Raw genomic sequence first — 17,662 nt, 5'->3', positions numbered from 1 at the left:
TAACAAAACCAAAAGACAACTGACAGAATGGGAGAAGATATTTGCAAACGACATATCAGATAAAGGACTAGTGTCCATAATCTATAAAGAACTTAGCAAACTCAACACCCAAAGAACATATAATCCAATCAGGAAATGGGCAGAGGACATGAACAGACATTTCTGCAAAGAAGACATCCAGATGGCCAACAGACACATGAAAAAGTGCTCCATATCACTCGGCATCAGGGAAATACAAATCAAAACCACAATGAGATATCACCTCACACCAGTCAGAATGGCTAAAATCAACAAGTCAGGAAATGACAGATGCTGGCGAGGATGCGGAGAAAGGGGAACCCTCCTACACTGTTGGTGGGAATGCAAGCTGGTGCAGCCACTCTGGAAAACAGCATGGAGGTTCCTCAAAATGTTGAAAATAGAACTGCCCTATGACCCAGCAATTGCACTATTGGGCATTTACTCTAAAGATACAAACGTAGTGATCCAAAGGGGCACGTGCACCCGAATGTTTATAGCAGCAATGTCTACAATAGCCAAACTATGGAAAGAACCTAGATGTCCATCAACAGATGAATGGATAAAGAAGATGTGGTATATATACACAATGGAATACTATGCAGCCATCAAAAGAAATGAAATCTTGCCATTTGCGACAACATGGATGGAACTAGAGCGTATCATGCTTAGCGAAATAAGTCAAGCAGAGAAAGACAACTATCATATGATCTCCCTGATATGAGGAAGTGGTGATGCAACATGGGGCTTAAGTGGGTAGGAGAAGAATAAATGAAACAAGATGGGATTGGGAGGGAGACAAACCATAAGTGACTCTTAATCTCACAAAACAAACTGAGGGTTGCTGGGGGGAGGGGGTTTGGGAGAAGGAAGTGGGATTATGGACATTGGGGAGGGTATGTGCTTTGGTGAGTGCTGTGAAGTGTGTAAATCTGGTGATTCACAGACCTGTACCCCTGGGGATAAAAATATATGTTTATAAAAAATAAAAAATTAAAAAAAAATAAACAAAGAGACCAAATACCTAACAATATGCTAACAAATCACAGACCTGAAGAACACAATAAATACACAGAGAAATTTAATAAAGTGGTTCAACAACAGACTGAGTAGAAGGAAGGTTCAGTGAATTTAAAGGCAAAGCAGATTTCATCCAATCAGAGAAGCAAGAAAAAAATGAAGATTACTCAGGGTACTAATTGGACAACTTCGAGTGGAATAATCTCCATATTAAAAGGATTTGAAAAGGAGACGTGTGAGAGAAAGGAAAATTTATTTGAAGAAAAAATGTCTGAAACATTCTCTAACCTGGGGAAAGAAACAAACATCCAGATCCAGGAAGACCAGAAACTTTGAAATAAGCTAAACCCAAAGAGACCAATACCAAGTCACAAAATTGTCAAAAGCAAGGAAGGATCTTAAAGACAACAGAAAAACAACTTGTTACATACAAATGAATCCCCATCAGACAATTGCCAGAGTATCAGCAGAAAATTTGCAGACCAGAATGGACTGTCATGCTATATTCAAAGTACTCTGAGAAAATATTCTTGCTAACCAACAATATTCTACCCAGGAAAATTGTCCTTCAGAATCAAAGCAGAATTAAAAGAATTTTCCAGACAAGCAGAAGCTGGAGAAGTTCATCACCACTAGATTGGCCCTACAAAAATTGTTAAAGGGACTTGAAACTAAACAGTCCTAACTAGTAAAACATATAAAAGTATAAATGTCACTGGTAAAGGTAAATATATAGTAATATTTATAATAATCAAATGCAATGGAGGTGGGTAAATCACTTATAACTTCAGTCTGAAGGCTAAAAGATAAAAGTTGTAAAAATAACTACAATAATTTGTTAATAGATATGTGAGATAAGGTAAATTGTGATATCAAATACAATAATGGGAAGAAGAATAAAAATATAGGCCTTTAGAATGCATTTGAACTAAAGTTATCAAATTAAATAGACCATTAAAAATGTTTCTACACCTAAAACTAATATTTTATGTTCAAAAAGAAGATAAGTTTTAAATCACTTAAATAACATTTTTTATAATCATCATGGTAACTGCAAAGCAAAAACCTATAGTGAATACATAAAAAAGAAATCTAAGTATACCACAAGAAAAGCATCAAACTGCAAAAGGGGGGGGGGGAAAGAACAAAAAAACAAAACAGTTCTTCAATCACCAAAGACAATAAGGCAATAAGTCCTTAGTAAGTCCTTACCTATCAAGGTTACTTTAAATGTAAATGGACTAAAGCCAGAGTGGCTGAGTGGATTTTTTTTTAAAAAGGAGATACAACCATATACTGCCTACAAGAGACTCACTTTAATTTTAAGCTTAAAGTGAAAGTGTAGGAAAAGATATTCTATGTACTCATAATAGAGAGCTAGGGTAGCTCTGTGTTATAATATAAATATATATTATAAATAAACTTTGTTTATTATGACACTATAATATCTCTATTATAGGCTATAAAATAAATTTTGAGTAAAAAAAATTCAGCTATATGTAGAAGAATGGAACTTGACCATTCTCTTACACCATACACAAAGATAAACTCAAAATGGATAAAAGACCTCAACATGAGGCAGGAATCCATAAGAATCATAGAGGAGAACATAGGCAGTAACCTCTTCAATATCAGCCACAGCAACTTCTTTCAAGATATGTCTCCAAAGGCAAAGGAAACAAAAGCAAAAATGAATTTTTGGGACTTCATCAAGATCAAAAGCTTCTGCACAGCAAAGCAGTTAACAAAACAAAGAGACAACCCATGGAATGGGAGAAGATATTTGCAAATGACAGTACAGACAATGGTTGATATCCAGGATCTATAAAGAACTTCTCAATCTCAATACACATGAAATAGATAATCATGTCAAAAAATGGGCAGAAGATATGAACAGACACTTCTTCAATGAAGACATACAAATGGCTATCAGACACATGAAAAAATGTTCATCATCAGTAGCCATCAGGGAGATTCAAATCAAAACCATATTGAGATGCCACCTTACACCAGTTAGAATGGCCAAAATTAACAAGACAGTAAACAACGTGTGTTGGAGAGGATGTGGAGAAAGGAGAACCCTCTTACACTGTTAGAGGGAATGCAAGTTGGTGCAGCCACTTTGGAGAACAGTGTGGATATTTCTTAAGAAATTAAAAATAGAACTTCCCTATGACCCTGCAATTGCACTACTGGGTATTTACCCCAAAGATACAGATGTAGTGAAAAGAAGGGCCATCTGTACCCCAATGTTCATAGCAGCAATGGCCACGGTTGCCAAACTGTGGCAAGAACCAAGATGCCCTTCAATGGATGAATTGATAAGTAAGATGTGGTCCATATACACTATGGAGTATTATGCCTCCATCAGAAAGGATGAATACCCAACTTTTGTATCAATATGGATGGGACTGGAAGACATTATCCTGAGTGAAATAAGTCAAACAGAGAGAGTCAATTATCATATGGTTTCACTTACTTGTGGGGCATACCAAATAACACGAGGACATGGGGAGATGGAGAGAAGGGAGTTGGGGGAAATTGAAGGGGGAGATGAAGCACGAGAGACTATGGACTCTGTAAAACAATCTGAGTGTTTTGAAGGGGTGGGAGTTGGGAAGTTGGGTGAGCCTGGTGGTGGGTACTATGGAGGGCACGCATTGCATGGAGCACTGGGTGTGGTGCATAAATAATAAATTCTGGTACACTGAAAAGAAATTTAAAAAATATAAAAATATAAAAAAATATTCACAAGAGACAGAAAATGTCCTTGTATAATGATAAAAAGTCCTTGTATAATGATAAAAGGGTCAATCCAACAAGAAGATATAACATGTTTAAATATTTATGGACCCAACATTGGAACACTCATTATATGTGAGACATATATATATATATATATATATATATAGATATAGATATAGATATAGATATAGAAAGATATATATATATATCGATTAACAGATCTAAAGGGAGAAATAGCAATACAAATAATTAAATTCCCGACTTGCATCAATGAATAGACTATCCAGACAGAAAATCAATAAGGAAGCACTGTACCACTTTAACATGTTAGACAACATGTTACACCAGATAGACATAACAGACATACAGAATATTCCATCTAAAAGCAACAGAAGACAAATTCTTCAAGTGCACACAGAACATTCTCCAGGAGAGATCATATGGTAGGCCACAAAACAGGCCTGAAAATATGTAAGAAGTCTGAAATTATATTCAACCTCTGTCCTGACAACAATGGTATGAAAATAGAAATGAATTAGGGGAAAACTAGAAAATTACAAATATGTGGGGATTAAACATTATATTGAACAACCAATGGGTCAAAGAAGAAAAATATATAAAAATATCTTGAGACAAATGAAAATGGAAATACAGCATATCAAAATTTATGGGATGCAGCCAAAGCAATTGTAAAAGGGAAGTTTTTAGTGATAAACGCATACATTAAGAAACAGATTTATCTTTTTGGTTCTGGTTTTTCAAGTCTTTATTTAAATTCCTGTTAACATACATTGTAACATTAGTTTTAAGTGTAGAATATAGTGGTTCATCACTTTCATTCAATACTCAGTGCTCATCGTAAGGAGTTCCCTCCATAGCACCTTCATCCATTTGACCCAGTCCTTGCCCACCTCCCCTCTAGTAACCCTCAATTTGTTCTGTATATTTAAGTATCTGTTTGCTGGTTTGCCTCTCTTATTTTTTTCTCTTATGTTCATCTGATTTATTTCTTAAATTCCACAGTATCCATTCATTAGTATATGAGCATTTTGGCTCTTTCCATAATTTGGCTATTGTCGACAAGGCTGCCATAAGTATTGAGATGCTTGTCCTTCTTCAAATCAGTATTATGGTGTATTTTGGATAAATGCCTAGTAGTGGAATTGCTTGTTCATAGGGTAGGTCTATTTTTAACATTTTGAGGAACCTCCATACTGTTTTCCAGAGTTGCTGCACTAGTTTGCATTCCTACAGTGTAAGAGGGTTCCCCTTTCTCCACATCCTCGCCAACATCCATTGTTTCTTGTGTTGTTAACTTTAGTCATTTTGACAAGTCTGACATGATATTTCATTGCAGTTTTGATTTGTAGTTTCCTGATGATGAATTATGTTGCGTGTCTTTTCTTGTGTCTGTTGGCCTCCCATATGTCTTCTTTGGAAAAATTCCTATTCATGTCTTCTGCCCAATCATTAACAGATTGTTTTTAGGGTGCTGAGTTTGAGAACTTCTTTATAGATTTTGGATACTAATCTTTTACCAGATGTCATTTACAAATATGTTCTCCCATTCTGAAGGTTAGTCTTTAGTTTTGTTTCTTTTGCTGTGCAGAAGTTTTTTTTTTTTTTCATCTTGTGAAGTCCCAATAGTTCATTTTTGCCTTTGTTTCCCTTGCCTCCAAATATATACCTAGTATGAAGTTTCTATTGTTGATGTTCCAGAGGTTATTCCCTGTGTTCTCCTCCATAGTTTTGATGGTTTCCTGTATCACATTTAGGTCTTACATCCATTTGAATTTGTTATATGGTGTAAGAAAGTCGTCCAGTTGCATTCTTCTGCATGTTGTTGTCCAATTTTCCCAACATTTGTTGAAGAGATGGTCTTTTTTTTCCATTGGATATTCTATCCTGTTTTATCAAAGATTAGTTGATCACATAGTTGTGGGTCCATTTCTGGGTTTTCTGTTTGGTTCCACTGATATATGGTTCCATCCACTGTATTGATGACCACATACTGTATTGATGACCATATATTGTATTGATGACCACAGCTTTGTTATATAGTTTGAAGTCTGGATTGTGAGGTATCCAGCTTTATCTTTTTTGAGATTGCTTTGGCTATTTTGTCTTGCTGTTCTTATGACTTTTTCTTTGTATTTTGGAAATTTAACTAGGATATGTCTTGGTGTTGGCCTGCTTTTGTTGATTTTGATGGGCATTCTCTGTGCCTCTTGGATTTAGATGTCTGTTTTTTTTTTTTTTTTCCCAGATCACAGAAGTTTTCAGTCATAATATTCTCAAATAAACTTCTGTACCTTTTTCTCTCTCTCCTTCTTCTGGAACTCATATGAGTATTATTATATTTGATGGAGTCACTGAGTTCCCTAAGTCTTCTTTCATGATCCAAGATTTTTCTTTTTCTCTTTTGTAATTCCTGTAATTCTAACTTCTTTATAACTTGTTTGTTACTTTGCTTCTTCCATCCTTGTGGTCCTTACATCCAGTTGGTTTTGAATCTCAGATATTGCATTTTTCATTTCGGCCTGATTGGTTGGTTGGTTGGTTGGTTGAGCTCTTTTGTCTCTGCAGTAAGGGACTTTCTGATGTCTTCCATGATTTTCTCAAGCCCAGCTATTACCCTTATGATTGTTGCTTTAAATTCTGGATCAGGTTTATTACTTATATTTGTCTCATTAGATCCCTGCCTGTGACCTTTTCTTGTTCTTTCTTTTGGTATGAATTCCTCCCTCTAGTCACTTTGTCTAGGTCTCTGTCATCTTCTCTGTGTTAAGAAAGCCTGCTATGTTTCCTGCTTCTGAGAGTAAAGGCGTTGTGAAGAAGAGATCATACAATATCCAGGGCCTGGTGCTTCAGGAAATGTCTCTGGTGTGTGCTATGTGGACTATGCTGCTGGGCTTTGGCTGTTCTTTCCCTAGGTCAGTCCTCTGCAGAGTTTCTCCTTGCCTGCAGAGGGGAGTGTTTTGACCTTACCCAGAGTGTGGTGAGTTTTAGCTAGGTGTACTCTGGTCTGCTGGGTTGAAAGAATCCTGATGCTATTTCTACAAGTGCTGAAGTTTTGCAGAACCCTATGGCCAGTAGACCTGGTGTGTATGTGTGTTGGGGGGAGCGGGTGTTTGGTCTTCTGAGGTAGGGACCAGCTGTGCTGGTCATCAGGCTCAGTTGCCTAAAAGAAAGCATTACTAGCAAGGGGTGGGATTGCAGGATTGGTGTAAGTGGTTTATGCTGTCACTGTTGGCACTGTGCTGCTTACTGAAATCAGTTTATGCTGAGGGGCAGAGGAGAGAAGGCACCTGCTGGCTCCTTTGTCAGAGGAAATACCACCTCTCAGATGCATCCGGGAAGTGGAACACGTCTCTTCCGGTGCATTCCATGGGATCCTCTGTTTTTGTTGTCTGCTCCTGGGCTATCTGCCTTTCTCCACAAAAGCACTGCAGTTCTTCGCTCATCTCCACGCCTGCCATGCTGTGGACCTTTCTAACTCCAGTCTTTGGAGCCCGTTGGGTGTAAAAACGTTTGAAAATCATCTGCTCTCATTTTCCTAGTCAGTGGCTATGAGGAGGTGTTTTGATATCTGTATGCTCTTCTCTTTGTCTTGCTTCTCTCTATGACCAGGGCTCTATCTTCCTTCTGTGACATTCATGATCTGTTTCTCCCCCAAATCACATCTATGCACTTCCTACTTCCCACAGTGTGGCTTCTCTCTGTATAGTTGTGCAGTTTGTTCTGTCAGTTCTGAGATAGATTTCTTGGGTATTCAGAATGATTTTATATTTATCTAGTTGAGTTGGGGGATCAGGCAAGCTTAGTATTCTCTTACTATTCCTGCATCATAGCTCCTGCTCTGCTAGTACTTAAATGTAAGTTAAATAACAAAATTGTGAACTCTTAGTTTTAGAAATCTGAGAACATCATTCTTCTCCCTCATTTTTAGATGACAGATCGTTATTTGACAATTATATTCTTCAGCACAGGTTGAGACACAATTGACATACAACAGACTATACATGTTTAAAATTAAAAGAAACTGTTTCAGTTGTCATAGTAAAAATAATGAATATATCCATCACCTCTCCCAGTTGCCTAAATCTTATTTTTAATGCTGCCATCCTGCCTCTCTCCCTTGGCTCTATATCCTCAACAACGACTGATGTACTTCACTACTCCAGATTAGTTTGCATTCCCTGGAATTTTATACAGGAGCAGCCATGCAGCTTATATTTGTTTTTGTCTGACTTCTTTCATTCACCATGCTTAGTATGAGATTCTGCCATGTTATTGTATTTATCAAGAGCTCATTTCTCTTTATTGCTGAAGAGCTTTCCACTGTATGGATAAGGCATAATTTAACATTCACTCATTGATGGATTATTTGGGATGTTTCTAGTCATCAGTGATTTTTTAAAGAAATTTAAAAACTAATCTGTTTTACTGACCCACATATTTACCATTTCCAGGGCTCTTCATTCCTCTGTTTACATCTCATTTTTCCTCTATATTATTTTTCCTTCTTTCAGAAGGACTTCTTGCAATGTTTCTTGTAGAGCTGAATTTTTAGTCCTGGATCTTTTCAGTTTTTGTATGTTTGTAAAAGTATTTATTTCACCTTCATTTTTAATGATATTTTCTTTAGAAGAGAATTCTAGATTGACTTTTTACCAGTACTTAAAGAATGTTCTTTCACTGTCTTCTAGCTTGTAAGTCTGATGTTATTCTTGTTCTTTTACTGTATTTGTTAATAATTTTTTTCCACCCTCTCTGGCTTTTTTTAAATGAATTTCAACTATTATGTACTTTGGTATAGTGTTCATCATGTTTCTTATGCTTGAAGTTCATTAAACTCCTTGGATCTATGGACTTACAGTGTTCATCAAATTAGGAAGATTTTTGGTATGATTTATTCAAACATTTTCCTGTCCCATCCTTTCTTTTCTCTTCTGAGACTCCTATTGTATGTGTATTAGGTAACTTGAAGTTTAACAATAGATCACTAATTCTCCATTCACTTACTTGGGTCTTTTTATTCCTTTGTATCATTTTAGAGTGCAAATTTGAGTTCAGTAATTCTTTTTTCATTGTCAGTTCCCCTGTTTGTCCCATCTAGTGTATATTGCATATAATCTCATACATTATATTTTTCATTTCCAGAAGTTCAATCTGAATCTTTTTGGTATCTTCCATGTGTCTTCTTAACATGCTTATGCTTTCTTCTAGCTCCTTTAATATATGGTGTATATTTATGATAGTTGACTTAATGTCCTTGTCTACTGAATTTATCCTATGTATCACTTCTGGATTAGTTTCTGTTGATTGATAGTTTGTCTTCATCATGGACTGTATTTTCCTGTTGATATGCTATCATTGCCTGAAAGCTAGACATTGTGAATCTTATGTTATTAGGTGCCATTTGGTTTTTATTCTTCAGCTATGCTTGAACTTTGTTCCAAGGCACAATAATGCTTCTTAGAAACCACACTAAGTTGCCAAAAAGTATATAGGATAGCAGTGTAGTTTATGGATAAGTGAAATGAATGACAGTAGTTATTCAAGAAACAGGGAGAAATTAGGAATGCTTTGTTACTATAAGGTACTTGTACTTCCCATTAAGCAGTACAATGTTACTTTAAACAGGACTTAGATCAGTTGTAAATGTATACTGCAAACTCTACAGTAACCACTAAAAAATTAAAAAAAGAGAAATAATACAGATATACTAAGAAGTGGAAAAGAATCATATATAAAATGCCCAGTTTAAAGTAAAAAATCAGAAAAAAAGTAAAAAGAAAATAATAATAAGGGTAATGAATAGAAAACAGTAAGGACCATGGTAGACACTAATCCAATTATATTATCACTTTAAATGTTCATGTTCTAAATAAACTAAGAGATTATCAGAGTAGCTCAAAAAACAAGCTCCAAGTATTATGTTGTCTACAAGAAAACCAGTTTAAGTATAAATGCATATATAGATTAAAAATAAAGGTATAATGAAAGGTATAATGAAAAGTAAAGGCTAACATTCATTAAAAATTAATTTACATATGTATCTATGCAGTTGCTCCAGGATAGTGGAGAACATGGTAAGACCAATGAACCCCATAACCACTTTCTCACTGCCACACTCCATTTGTTATGAAATTAATTTCTTGATGCTGTGTGCATTACCATGGTGGTAGATAAGGTATGCTGTAAGTCAATGGATGGTAGTTTTAGCAGAAACATTTCATGCAGGGAAGGTAGATCCATATCCAGAATAATATCTATTCCACTAAGAACAACATCTTTCCCTTCCTTGATGAAAATGATCCAATGTAACCAAGCTTCCACTAGGTAACTGGCTGATGACCCAGGGAATGGTGCCAAATTGGAAAAAGTGTTGGTTTCTGCTGCTATAATATTGGGAACTCAGTAGTGGTTATAGCCAGGTCAGTCTTGGTAAGTGAAAGTCCATGTTGCTCAGTCCATGCATAACCTCCATTTCTGTCGCCATGGTTACTTTGTTCATGAGCCTATTAAGTGCTAAGAGAACTGATTGGGAAAGAGGCTAACTGGTATCCACAGAATGGGTCATTCTAACCAACTTGATTATTAAAATTTTCCTCTGGGGAGGTTACCCTTTGGTGAGCATTCACATGGGACAAAAAGGAACACTACATCAAAAACTAATGATGCACTGTATGGTAACTAATGTAACATAATAAAAAAAGATAAAACAACAAAAAAGTTTTCTATATACTAGCTATAGAATTTGAAATTAAAATTGGTAACATTTACATTGGCACCCTCAAAAATAAAGTACTTAGGCATAAATCTAACAAAGCATTTATGAGATCTCTATGGAGAGAACTATAGAACTACAAAAAATTTCTTTACTGAAGAAACTGAAGAACAAATAAAAAGATATTCTGTGTTCACAGGTGAGAGAACTCAATATTGTCAACGTGTCAGTTCCTCCCAACTTCATCTATAGATTCAACATAGTAAAAACCCCAGCAGGTTATTTTGTGGATATTGACAAACTGATTGTATACTTACATAGAGAGGCAAAAGACAAGGAATAATAACATAATATTTACAGAGGAGACCACTGTCAAAGGACTTGTGCTACCTAACTACAAGACTTACCATAAAGCTAAAGTAAGGAGGACTGTATTGGTGACAAAACAAGACAAACAGATTGAAGGGGCACAGAGCTGAAAGTCCAGAAATAGATCCACATATAGTAGCCAACTGATCTTTGACTAAGGAGCAAAGGAAATACAATGGAGCAAAAACAGTCTTGACAAATTGTGCTAGAAGGAATGGAAACTCACATGCAAAAATATGAATCTAGGTACAGACACTACATCCTTCAAAAAAAATTTAACTCAAAATGGATCATAGACCTAAATGTAAACACAAAACTAGAAAATGACTAGAAGAAAATATAAAATCTAGAAGACCTTGGATTTGGTGATGACTTTTTAGATAAAACATCATAAACATGATCTATGAAAGAAAAAATTGATAAGTTGGGCCTTCTCTGTGAAAGATACTATCAAGAGAATGAGAAGATGATACAGACTGGGAGAAAACAATTGCAAAAGATACACCTGATAAAGTTGTTTTTTTTTTTTTTTTTTAATTTTTATTTTTTATAAACATATATTTTTATCCCCAGGGGTACAGGTCTGTGAATCACCAGGTTTACACACTTCACAGCACTCACCAAAGCACATACCCTCCCCAATGTCCACAATCCCACCCTCTTCTCCCAAACCCCCTCCCCCCAGCAACCCTCAGTTTGTTTTGTGAGATTAAGAGTCACTTGATATGAGGAGGTGGTGATGCAACATGGAGGCTTAAGTGGGTAGGAGAGGGAGACAAACCATAAAGTTTGTTTTTTTAAGATTTATTTATTTTAGAGGGATAGTCTCGGGCAGATTCCTTGCAGAGTGCAGAGCCCAATGCAGAGCTCGAGCTCATGATCCTGAGATCATGACCTGAACCAAAACCAAGAATTGGACACTTAAGTGACTACACCACCCAGATGCCTCAAGATACATATGATAAAGGACTGTTATCCAAAATACACAACACTTAAAGCTCAGCAATAAGAAAATAACCCAACTAAAACAACCCAACTAAAAAACGGGCAAAAGATCTGAACAGACACTATACCAAAGAAGATGGACAGATGGCAAAAAGCATATGAGAATATTTAAAATTACAAATTAAAGCAATGAAATTAATTTAGTGATTAATGAAACTTAATTTAGTGATAAAATCTCAGACACCATCAACACCGAATGCTAGAATGAATATGGAACAATAGGAACTCTAATTGTTAGGGGATGCAAAAATTATACATTGTCACATTGGAAGACAGTTTGTCAGTTTCCTAAAATAAACATATTCCTATCATGCTTCTTGGTATTTATCCACCAAAGCTAAAACTTATGCCCATATAAAAACCTGCACATGAATGTTTATAGCAGCTTCATTCATCAATTGCCAAAATCTGGACGCAACCAAGATGTCCTTCAGTAGGTGAACGGATAAATTGTGATATATCCAGAAAATGAAATATTCTAAAAAGAAATGAGCAATGAAGCTACAAAAAACATACAGAGGAAACTAAAATACATATCACTAAATTAAGTCTATCTGAAAAGGCTACATATTGTATGGTTTCAACTGTATGACAATCTGGAAAAGGCCAACTAAGAAGACAGCAAAAAAATCAGTGGTTGGTTGTCAGGGTTTAAGGAGGAGGGAATGATAAATAGGCTGACAGATTTTTAGAGTGGTAGTATTCTGTATTATAGTGTATTACACCATAATGATGGATATGCTTGGTGTTTTGACCTATATATAATGCCACATGAGCTCTACTGTAAATATGAATTCTGGGTGATAATGATGTATTAATGTAAGTTTTTCAATGGTAACAAGTGTACCACTCTCATGGAGTCTGTTAATAGTGGGGAGGCTATGAGTGTAGACAAAGGTATATGGAAACTCTACTTTCCACTCAGTTTTGCTGAAACCTAAAATTACTTTAAAAAATAAAGTGTATTAAAAAGTATATTAAACCTAGTCCTATCTGTTTTTTACAGTGGTTGTATCATTTTGGATTTTACCAGCAGAGTAAGAGAGTTTCTGCTGATCAGTGATATCTTCACCATGAGGTAGTTTTGCCAGTGTCTTATTATAGTTAATCTAATCAGTACTTATTTAGTTGTAGTCCATTGTTGTTTTAATGTGTATTCCTCTAATGGCTAATGATGTTGGAATATCTTCCCATGTGCTTACTTGGCATCTATATATCCTCTTTGGTAAAGAGTCTATCCAAGTAGTTTGCCCATTTTTAAAAATAAATGTTTTATTTTGGAAAAATTTTAGATTTAGAGGAAAGTTGCAAAGATGATATATAAATTTCTCACCTTGGTACATTACTCTTATCTAAATTCTAGACTTTGCTTCACTAGTTCTTTGAAATTTTTTCCTACATTTTTGATTGAAGTGAAATTCATATAGAATCAACCATTTAAAAACATATAAGTTAGAGGCATTTAGTACATTCATAATGTTGTATAACCACCACCACTATATAATTCACATTTTTATCACCACAAAGAATAGCACTGACTCATTAAGCAGTTATTGCCCATTCTCTTCTTCAGCCACTGGCAAGCATCAGTCTGTTTTCTGTTTCTAGGGACTTAACTATTCTGGGTATTTCATATAAATGGAATCATGTAATTTGTGCTCTTTTATGTATGGTTTCTTTCACTTTATATGTTTCTGAGCTTCATCCATTTGTAGCATGGATCAGTACTTTTTAAAACTTTAATAAAATATTTTTAAATTATGGTAGAATACATGTAACATAAAATTTATAATCATACCCATATTCATATTGTTTTGCAACCATCATCACCAGCCATCTCCAGAATTCATCTTGTAAAAATGAAATTCATTATTAATTGAACTGTAACTCCTAATTTACTCCTCTCCCAGGCCCTGGCAACCACCATTTTACTTTCTCTTTGCATTTGACTACCCTGGGTGCCTCATATAATTGAAATCATGTATTTTTGTGTCTTTTTATTGCTGACTTATTTTACTGAGCATAATAGCCTCAAAGTTCATGAATCTTGTAGCATATGTCAGAATTTCCTTCCTCTTAAAAATTGAATGCATTCCACTGTATGTATATATTCCACATATTGCTGATCCATTTTAACTCTTGTCAATACTGCTGTTATGAATATGTGTATACAAACATCCCTTTGAGACTCTGTTTTCAATTTTTGGAAATATATACCTAGAAATGGATTAGCTAGATCATGCAATAAATCTAATAATTTTTATTTTTTGAGGAACAGCTATAGTGTTTTCTATAGCTGCTGTACCATTCCACATTCCTACCAGCAGTGAACAAGGGTTCCACTATCTCCATATCCTTAACACTTTTTATTTTCCATTATTATTATTATTTATGGTAACTATCACTATTGTGTGTGAAGTGGTATTTCATTGTGGTTTTGATTTGCATTTCCCTAATGATTAGGGATGTTGAGCATCTTTTTATGTGCTTATTGTTCATCTTTATATCTTTTTTTAGAGAAGTGTTTAAATCTTTGCCCATTTTTAAATTTTATTGTGGAACTTTAGGAGTTCTCTGTATATTCTGGGTAATAGACCCTTAGATGATTTGCAGAAAATTCTCTACAGTCTGTCTTTTCACTTTCTTAATAACAATCTTTGAAGTACTAAAGTTTTAAATTTTGATGAAGGCCAATCTACCTTTTTTTTTCTCTTTTTGCTTATATTTTTGTGTGCTAAGAAACCACTGCCAAAGCCAAGGTCATTAAGACTTTCCCTTATGCTCTCTTCTAAAAGTTTTATAGTTTAGTTCTTAAAGTCACTGATCCATTTTTTCTATGTAATGGGAGGTAATGGCCTACCTTCATTTTTCACATGTCAGTTTCTAGTTGTCTTAGTACCATTTGTTGAAGAGACTATTTTTTACACCATAGAATTGTCCTAGCAACTTGTTGAAAATCAGCTGGTCACAGATGTATGGTTTTATTTTTGGAATCTTAATTTTACTCCATTGATATATATGTTTATCCCTATATATGTATTCCTATACTGGTAATGCCATTTTGATTACTACAGATAATGGTACTGGGAAGTGTGATTCTTCCTACTTTCTTCTTTTTCAATACTATTTTGGTTATTCTTGCTTCAGCATTTCCACACAAATTTTAGGATAATCTTTTCCATTTTGCAAAAAAGGCTTTTGGTATTCTGGTAGGGTCTGGGTTGAATCTATTAGATTGTTTTGGGTGATACTAATATTCAAACAATATTAAGCCTTTCAGTCCATGAACAGGTGATATCTTTTATCGGGGCCTCTTTACTTGCTTTAAAAATGTTTTATAGTTTTCAGTGTACAAATCCAATATCTCCTTGGTTAAATTTATTTCTAGGTATTTTATTCTTTTAGAGACTTCTAAGAATTTTTAAATAGATTCTTTTAAAAAATTTTCCTTGCTGGTATATAGAAACACAACTGATTTTGCCTATTTATGTTATACCCTGCAAGTTTGTTAACTTCATTTATTCTAGTTCTTTTGTGGTTTCTTTGGGATTTTATACATACAGGATTATGCCATCTGTTAGAAGGGATAATTTCATTTCTTTTTCATTTTGAATGCCTTTTATTTTTTGCTTAATTTCTCTGAGTAGAACTTCCAGTACAGTGCTAAAAACAGGCATCCTTATCTTGTGCTGAATTTTAAGGAGGAAAGTTTTTAGCTTTCATCATTGAGTAGGATCTTGTCTGTGGGTTTTTTGGGAATACCCTCGGTCAGTTTAAGGAAGTTCCCTTCCATTCTTAGTTTTCTGAGTATTTTTTTTAATGAAGGAGTGGTCAATTTTATTAAATGCCTTTTCAGTATCACTTGAGGTATATCTGTATCTTTTTTTTTCTTTTGTTCTATTAATGTTGTTTTTATATCTTTTATTTTCTTCTGTTGAACCACCCTTACATTTCTGGAATAAATCCCACTTGGTCATGGTACAAAATCCTTTGAATATGCTGTTGGCTAATATGGTATTGAATTTCTACATGCATATTCATAGGGGATATTGGTCTCTTATTCATTGTAGTATTGTCTAGCTTTGAAATTAGGGTGATGTTGATATCATAGAAGGAGTGAGGAAATGTTCCCCCTCTTCTATTTTTTGGTAGAAATTGAGAAGGATTGGCATCAATTATTTAAATATTGGGTAGAATTCACCAGCCATCTCATCTTTGGTCTTCCTTTGTTAGAAATTCTTGAGTACTGACTCAATATCATTACTTATTTTAGTTATGTTGAGATTTTCTTCTTGAGTCAGTTTTTGAAAATTCATATGTTTATAGGAATTTGCCCATTTCATTTAGGTTAACTAATGTTAGTATACAGTTGTTCAAAGTATTATCCTCTTTTCTGTAAGTTTGGTATAAATGTCCCTACTTTCATTTTGATTTTAATTATTTGTATCTTCTCTCCTTTTTGATTAGTCTAGGTAAAGTCTTGTTGATTTGTTGATCTTTTCAAAGAACCAACTTTTGGTTTTGTTGATTATTGTTTTCCTGTTTTCTGTTTTGTTTATCCTTAATCTTTATTATTTCCTTACTTCTGCTAGCTTTGGGTTTAAGTAAGTCTTTTCTAGTTTGTTTAAGTATAGAGTTGGGTTCTTAATTTGGGATCTTAACTCAACATAGGCATTTAGTTATAAATATCCTTCTGAGCAATGTTTTTGGTATAACCCATAAATTTTGCTTTTATTTCATGTGTCTCAAAGTATTTCACATTTCACTTGTGATTTCCTTTTTGACCTTTTGGCTGTTTACAAGTGTGCAGTTTAATTTCCAAATTTTGTGAATTTCAGTTTTTACTGATTTCCAGTTTCATCCCCTGGTGGTTAGAGAAAAAACTTTGTATGATTTTAAATTTTTTTTTTTTTTTTTTTAAGTAGCCAGAGAGACAGGCAGAGAGAGAGGAGGAAGCAGGCTCCCTGCCGAGCAGAGAGCCTGACTTGTGGCCTGATCCCAGGACTCTGAGATCACGACCCGAGCTGAAGGCAGAGGCCTAACCCACTGAGCCACCCAGGCGCCCCTGATTTTAATCTTTTTAAGTTTATTGAGGCTTGGAGCCAAAGCTCTCTCTTCCTCCACCTCATGGCAGAACCCCAGGACAGAACCTCAGATGAAAGAAACTATCATGAACCAGGAGAAACTCACCAAACTGCAAGTACAAGAGCGCATTGGTGGGAAAGGAATTACTTCCCAAAACAAGAAAGTGTTCATAGAACAGCTACAGCAGATGGTAAAAAAACTTCAGTTCTCCTTAAAGAAGTTAGCGGTAAACAATATCTCTGCTATTGAAGAAGTAAATATGTCCACAAACCAAGGAACAGTGATCACTTTAACAACTCCAAAGTTCAGGCATTGCTGGTGCTGAAAACTTTCACCATTTTAGGGCATGCTGACACAAAGCAGCTGATGAAGTGCTACCCAATATCTTAAATCAACTTGATGTGGACAATCTGACTAGTTTAAGAAGACTGGCTGAAGCTCTGCCCAAACAATTCTGTGGATGGAAAAATACCACTTGCTACCTGAGAGGATGATGATAATGAAGTTCCAGATCTTGTAGAGAATTTTAATGAAGCTTCCAAGAATGAAGCAAACTGAATTGAGTCAAATTCTGAAGAAGATAAAACTTGAAGTTACTGGGAGCTATTATTTTATATTATGACTGCTTTTTAAAATTTTGTCCATGGATCTGATGAAATCTAGGTCTCTCATATTTTTAAGACCAAG

General features: G+C 35.0%; 1 protein-coding gene and 1 pseudogene across 8 annotated transcripts in view; one reads left to right on the top strand and one right to left on the bottom strand.

Annotated features, from left to right (window-relative positions):
• The window catches only part of STXBP5L (syntaxin binding protein 5L), a 451,491-nt gene that overhangs the window by 47,377 nt on the left and 386,452 nt on the right, over window positions 1–17,662 (bottom strand). The window lies entirely within an intron of this gene.
• Window positions 9,965–17,533, top strand: LOC309841089 (transcription factor BTF3 pseudogene; annotated as a pseudogene). The gene is made up of 3 exons: window positions 9,965–9,979; window positions 16,999–17,431; window positions 17,487–17,533. The product of its transcript is annotated as a transcription factor BTF3 pseudogene (transcript).

This window comes from Mustela nivalis (assembly GCF_964662115.1).
Source record: "Mustela nivalis genome assembly, chromosome: 1".
NCBI classification, from domain to species: domain Eukaryota; kingdom Metazoa; phylum Chordata; class Mammalia; order Carnivora; family Mustelidae; genus Mustela; species Mustela nivalis.
The sequence above is the reverse complement of the archived record's forward strand: the minus strand, read 5'-3'. Positions and strand labels throughout refer to the sequence as shown.